Genomic DNA, 7,430 nt, shown 5'->3' with positions numbered 1-7,430 from the left:
GGAAAAAACAAAACCAAAAACAAAAAAACCAACAAGAGGAGCATAGCTAAACTGATTTGAAAAAAGGCTCACCTCACCCGGTATTAAAATGCGTTATAAAGCTACAATAATAAAACCAGTATGTTACCGGCGTAAGACTAGACAGACAAATCGATGGAATGAAATGGATAGTCCTAAAAAAGAACCTAGTCCATGAAAGATGAAGGATTACATAGCAACACAAGGAGGATGGATTATTCAGTAAATGTTATCTGTAAACCTGGTTGTTCAGCAAATAGTCCGTTTAGATCTTCATCTCATTCTAGAGTTCAAAAAGTAAAAACTAGAAACAGTAGAAAGTTAAAAAAAACAAAACAATAAAAGGCTAGAAGAAAGCCTACATAAAGCATTTGATCTCTGGATGAGGAGGGCTTTAGCCATGACCTTGGATAGAACCGCCAAACTTTCTTTCCCCCCTGCTCCCTGGATCACTCTGGTGCAGCCACATTGGCCTCATTTACGTTTCTAGAACATTCAGTAGGGACCTTTGCCCAATCGGAGCTATGCCTTCTGCTGGACGGCTCCTCCCTGCTGTGCTTCACGGGGGGGGGGGGGGGGGGAGGGGGGGTGGCTAGTTCCCTCTCCTGGTTAGGTTTGAGATTAACACCCCCTCATCAGAGAGGCCGCCCCTGCCCCCTGCCCCCCACTGTCTAAGGAGGCTGTGAGGGCCCCTTCTACTCCTTAACCCAGTCTTCTGTTGGTTTCCTTTTCATCACTTATCACAACTTGCAAATTTTTAAAAAGTTGATGTGGTTGCTTGCTTGTGTCTTGTCCATTAGAAGCTGAGCTCCAGAGAGGACAGAAGCTGTCTGTCCTGTGCATGGTGGCACGCCCAGACCCTAGCACTATGCTTGGGACATAGAAGACACAATATAAATTTGTTGACACACTGACCGAGAATGAATTCATGCGATAAAATTGTTAGAAAACACCGTGGCTTATGAAAAGCCTCTGTCTCCCTGAACAACTCATCCTCACAGGCCACCGTTTCCAGGAGAGAGTGGGGGCCTGAGGACAACAGCTGGGGAACTTGACCTGGCAGGGACTGGGAGCAGCTCAAGATTTGTGGAGAAGGGGCGGACTGTTTGCGCGACTTACTTTCGGTTCTAGAGTGATACTTGGGGAGCTTGTGAAATGCAGGTTCTCGCATAGGCCCGGGAGTCAGCATTTCTAACCAGCCGCGCTGGCAGGTGATGCTCAGTGGTTAGCTACTTTAAGGGGCCACACGGGACCAGCTGCCTCGACTGCTGGTTTATGAACTCGGCTGCACATTGGAATCACCCGGGAAACTTTAACCAACTTTAACTACCTAGAAATTCTGATGCAATTGATCTGGAGTGTGGCCTGGGCATAGTTTTATTTTTTAAAAGTGCACGTGAGTGTAGCCAAATTTGAGGACCCCCTGCTCTGCACAGTGTTTTATGTTATACATAATTGTGAAAAATAAAGATATCTGGCTTGTCAGAATTCTTTTCAAAAAGAACACTGCATTTGCATGTCAAAAGAAAGTTTTCGTACAAGCTTGCCTGAGTCATGGCAGGGCCTGAGAGCGGGGTGAGCCCTTCTGCAAGGACACGGCGGAGGTGGGGGTTGTGCTGCCTTAGGGAGAAGAGTGAGGGTAGGGTTGCAGGGAGGCCTCCTGCTCCTTCCCTTCCAATCTTCAGAAAATTAATAACATAGCCAAATGCTTGAAAAGGATGGGGTTTATTTTAAAAGACGCCAGAGAAGGCAGTAGCGGTTCCCACGCTTATATGCACATTCAAATCACTTGTGGGATCTTAAAAAATTCCAAATTAAATCACAGTCTCGAGGTGGGACACAGGCTCCAGAACTTTCTGACGCTCTGGGGGTGGGGGTGGGGGGTTCCAACAGGTGGGCATGTTTGGGAACTACTGGCTTCAGGTGATGAGCCTCTAGCAGCCCAGGTGGGTGAAACCGGGCACAAAGGCAGAGAGAAGCCAGCGAGGTCAGCCATGGGGATTCTCCCCATGCAGGGAATGTTCTGGACTCTGAGTCTGTGGGACTGGAACGCCAAGCCAGGAAGGCTCCAGCCAACACCACCAGGGAGGCTCTTGGCTTGAGAGGAGAGCTGCTTCTGTGAGCCTCGGTTTTCTCCTCTGTAAAGTGGGCATAGTAATACCTGCCTAACAATGTTTTGAGGAACAAAGGAGAGGATGTGGGTGGCTGCGCTCTGTCGTACGCTGCATAGAGAGGAAGCGCCACGTAGCTCTTTGAACGTGGCGCGCTGTTTCATGGGGCACAGCTTTTGATGGAGAAGCGTCATGGAGAAGGACACGGCAGCGTAGGAAAGCGAGGCACTGACCCGCGCGCCACCTTGTGGTAGAAACCTGAATCGCAGGGGTAGGAGCCAGAGGGTTTTTTGATGGACGAATGGAAGCGTTTAAATATCATAGTATCAATCCCAGCCTCTGCACTACGGATATTTTGGACTGAATAATTGTTTGTTGGGGGGTGGCTTGTTTGGTACGTAGGAGGATTTTTAGCAGCTTCCACGGCCTGTACCCACTTCTAGCACTCCTCCTCCCCAAGCCATGACAACAAAAAATGTCCCCAGACTTTGCCCAATACCCCTCCAGGGGCAGAGCTGCCCCTGTTGAAGACCACTGAGCTACAGAAAACCTCAGACAAACAATGACAATAGTATCTGCTAACAGCTTTTGAGTGCTTAGTATTTCCAGCACTTTGCCCAAGCGTGCTGGCCGCTTCATGCCCGTCGGTTAATCCTCTCAGCATCTCCACAAGGAGGGCATGATGGCTCCACTTTAGAGATGGGGAAACTGAGGCCCGGAGAGGTCACACTTTCCCCAGATCACACTACCTGGCTGGCAGAAGTTGAGTGAGCGTAGTCTGGAACAGAGGGTGTCTGGAGACCAAAATCCGTACTGGTTTCCTAATGTTGCTTTAACAGAAACATCATGAACTTAGTGACTTAAAACGACACCGATGTGTTCTCTTACAGTTCTGGGGGTCAGAAGTCCCAAATGGGTCTGCCGGGCAAAAGTCAAGGTGTCGGCAGGGCTGTGCTCCTTCTGGGGGCGCCAGCGGAGGACGTTTCCCTGTCTTCCCCAGGGTCCAGAGCATTCCTTCACCCAGGGCCCCTCTGTCCCTCTTCAAAGCACCTGCCTCCAGCCTCAGCTTCTGCCGTCACAGCGCCTTCGGACCTGCGTGGGAGGCGACGCGTTCCGGAGAGCCCTGGAGAGCTTTGCTGAGAATAATTTGAGGAACTTACAGGAGGCAGATGGGAGCCGATGTCAAGAGGAGATTTCTAAAGAGCATGCCGGTGCAGGTCTGGGCTGGGTGTGTACGATTTGGCCATGGGCGGGAGTGGCTGAGAGATCATGCAGGTGGAGGTCCCTGGGAGTGAGGCAGGTGCGAGGTGACTCCCTTGGGGTGATGCCAGCTCTTGGGGGAACCGGGGCCTGAGCCAGGGGCCCAAGTTTTCAGTGTGTGAGGGGTCTCGGCCAGGTGGTCGGAGGCTGGGAGGGACAAGGCGGGAAGGATGGTAGACAGGGCCAGCCTCATGGACGTGCAACCAGGGCAGGCCCACAGGGGAATGTGTGTTTTCTAAGTGACGTCTCTGGGACAATGGAGTGTGTCCTGTGGGCTTGGGCCTCTGCCCACACCTAGTCCTGCCTCTCACGCCTCCCTGCCTCCCCAGGACAGGTCCTTGGGCACCCCCACCTCCACCCCCTGCTGCCTGGGTCCAGTGCACAGTCTCCAACGGGGTAATGGAGAGCAGTGTAATGAAGGGACAATATACACACGTGTGGGCAGAGGGAGGGAGCCACAGGGATGGTGCAGTGCCCTGGGGAGTCACTGTGGAGCATTTATCACCTCCAGACAAAGGGGAGGGTGGTCACCAGCACCGAGAGGGGACGCTATGGGAACAGAGCTCCTTGGGTGGAGAGACACAGCCACCCATGGGTACCCACAGGGACCCTACAGGGCCGGCACCAGGTGGCAAATACCCAGTCTCTCTCCTCCCTCCTCCAGGTCCCCTGCCAGTGCCTCCCATTCCAGCCAGCAGCCGATCGGTCCTTACCGCCATCTTCCCTGCCACCTAGCAGGGGGAGGGGAATCTCGGGGACCAGGAGTGGCCAGGAGGCTACTGGCCCAGATGAAAACTCCGAAGAAGAGTCAGGCTCGGGGGGCGTGCCCAGTTTGGGTCTGGCCTTGTGACTTGAGGCAGATGGAGACATCTGGGAAGAGCTGGATTCGGGCTGGGAGGGCCTTCAGCATTTCGGTCAGGCCCCTGCAGCCATGCACACCCAGGCTGGAACAGACGTGGATGTGGAGGGGGCTTGGGAGCCTTTGCAAGCCTGTCCTGTGGAGCTCACTTTCCGTTTTGCCCCAGAAGAGCGGCCCCTTGCTGGGGAGGGCTTGCCCTGAGCCCTGTCACCCACCGCCTCCTCGAGGTCAGGGCTCTGGCCTTAGCTCCAGCCTGGGGGCGGGGCAGTTTCAGCTTTTCCTTGGCCCCGGGCTGGCCTGGCCAGCAACAGCTCTGTCTCCTGCTGTCAGGGCCGCCAGAATGTGACAAGCAGCAGATGGGCCTCTGATCAATGGACCCCGTCCCCAAGCAAGGACGGTGGGGCTGGGGGCAGGATGGGGGAGCGGCCGCTAACGGATGGGCCAGGGAACAGTGATGGATGGGCAGGAAGAAGCTGCCATTTGTCTTGGGGAAGTGAGTGACTCCAGGGAGGAGGAGAAGGGAGGGTGGCCTGTGGGCTGGGAGGGTGGAGAGAGAGCAGCTGGAGCCCGAGTACAGCAGGGCTGGGGAGATGGTGGTGAGGGTGCCCTGGCTGGGGTGGGCATGGGAGGAAGTTCTTCCCCACCTGTAGCCAGAGCTCCCCAGCCCTGGCCAACAGCGTCCTGACATGTCAGTGGAAGATCCAGAGACACCTGCAAAGATGGAAATCAGATCATGCCCTCACCTCACTCATTCAGGGTCCAGCCCACGAATGATTTTCCTTTAAGACCCTCCATGATCTTCCTCACCTCCTCCTCTTCCTCTCTGATCTCGAATCCCATCACTGTCCCCTGCTCAGGCCACTCAAGCCAGCTCTGTCTCCTCCTTGTTCTTCCTCAAAGGCCTCTAGGCCTGGGGCCCGGCTGTACCCTGCACCGAATGCCCTTTCCCTAGGTATCTGCTCTGCGTTTCCACGTCCTGCAGGGCAGGTGTCGGAGCAGACGTCCCTGGGTACTCCTGATAAAACACCAGCATCCCCACCCCGTGCCCCATCTCCATCTGGAACACACTGTCACCCTGACTCTGCCTCATTACTTTGTATTTATTTTGTACCAGCCATCATCTGACACGTCACTTATTTGTTTATGGGCTAAGGTCTGTCTCCCCGACTGGATTGTGGACTCCATGAGGACAGATGGTTGTCTCTTCTGTTTGCTGCTGTATTCCCAGTGCGTACAATACACTCAGGTTGGGCTCCACAAATATGTGCTGTGTGTCTGAATAAAAGGGTTCAAGCTCCAGCTCTGACGCTTCCTGGCTTTGTGAGTTCAGACCATCTCCCCGGCTAAAGATCAAATCAAGGATGTTGCTTTAAGACCCCTTGTTAAATCTTCTGAAAGATTTAAGGTGGTACTAGAAGACCCCCTCAGCTAGATGAAATGGCTTCTAAGAATCTTAAAGGTTCAATAGGAGGGAAAGAAAGGTGTTGGGGGGAGAAGGGAGAGAGGGAGGGAAAGAGAGAGAAAGAGAGAGAGACAATTCAAATGAACCTCAATTAGATGCATAGAAAATCCATCTAGTTTCCAAGAGAGTTGCATCAGTGAAAACTGCAGCTTGGGCTAAAAGTGACTGCAAGTGTTCAAAATGAAAACAAGCCTCTGAGTCCTCAGTGTTCTATGAGCAGGAGGAAGCAGGCTGAGAAAACTGTGCACCTGTAAATATTGGCCGTTTCTTATTAAAAAAAAAAAAAGGATGATTAAGAGGAGAGAACCGAGAGTCCACATAGGAAAGCTAAGAGCCATGGAGAACAATGGTATGCTTTATATAGAATCACATGTATGGACCAGAATTCTTATTTTCAGTGACTTTAAATTTTAGTGAAAACTTAAGAAGCAGGAAATCATGAATTGTCTGTCATAAAACACTTGTCGTAAAACAGGTTATTGTAAAATTATAGTCATTCACTTAGCCAAACTCATAACTAAAAGATTTTAAAAAGCAAAAATCATATTCTTTGATACAGAAGAGACTCAGTTTTCCAAACAATCATAAGACCTAATACAGACAAACTGAAACACAAGTCAAAAGGTGAACAGAAATCTCTTGTTATTCCTATTAATATCATATGAAAATCTTGTCCAAAAGAAAAAAACCAAATCTTACCTTTGTATTAGTGTATTAATGATAAAGCTAATTTTAATAAAATCTTATAGATAAATCCATCTAATTTCAATCGGTTTGACTGTAAGTTAAGATTTTATAAATCTTTTATAACCTCCATTTTTTAAACTTTTATATCCATTTAGTTTTAATCACCATTTACTTATTTAATTTAAAACAGTTTTTAAAACCTGTAAGTTAGACAAAATTATCTTTTTTAAAAAAACGATATCTCTATATCTTATAAGCTTTTTATTTGAAAAAATATTATTTTTTTTATACAGAATTGTTTCTCTTTTACCTAGTAGATTCAATCACATATGTTAATCCTAATGCCAACTCTTAGAAAAACCTAGGAAGTTAAAGTAACTGTTATCAGTCCCCAATTTTTATTAGCACACCTAAATATATTTAGTTTTCTATATCACATAAAAATAAGATGTCAGGGTATATAAATTTAAACTTATGTTTAACAATTAATGTTTTAGTATAATAATACTAAAATATTTTACTAAAGTATTTTTTAGTATAAAAATACTAAAGTATTTTTATCTTATAAATGACTCGGACGTTTTATGATTATCTTCTGTAACTTAACATATCATGACTTGAAGATTTTAAGTTACTGAAAAGAATTTTGAAACCTCAACATAGGTACCATCCCTAAGGTCTTTCACGGTCCTCCTAGGTCTCACGTGGCCATGTGGCATCAAAGATGGCTACAAAGGACAGGGCCTATCTGTGTCCTCAATGCGTTTACCAGGTGTAGAGTTCAGGACAGAAAACAGGATGTCTGGAGGATCCAATTCCTCCCAGAATAGCCAGGGGGTGGGGACGAAGGGACTTATTGGTCTAGATTGTGCCTGTAGCTGCTGGTCTAGGCACTGAGGACACGTCCCCAGGCCTCAGCATGGCCACCTATCCAGACCTCAGAATCCAGAGGCTTAAAACCAAAAACATAAGCTCCTAGTCAAATCCAGAAAATATTAAAAATATTACAGAAGCAGCAGTTTTATGACCTTAA

This window comes from Eulemur rufifrons, chromosome 20 (genome assembly GCF_041146395.1).
Source record: "Eulemur rufifrons isolate Redbay chromosome 20, OSU_ERuf_1, whole genome shotgun sequence".
In the NCBI taxonomy this organism is placed as follows: Eukaryota; Metazoa; Chordata; class Mammalia; order Primates; family Lemuridae; genus Eulemur; species Eulemur rufifrons.
Note: the sequence above shows the minus strand (reverse complement) of the source record.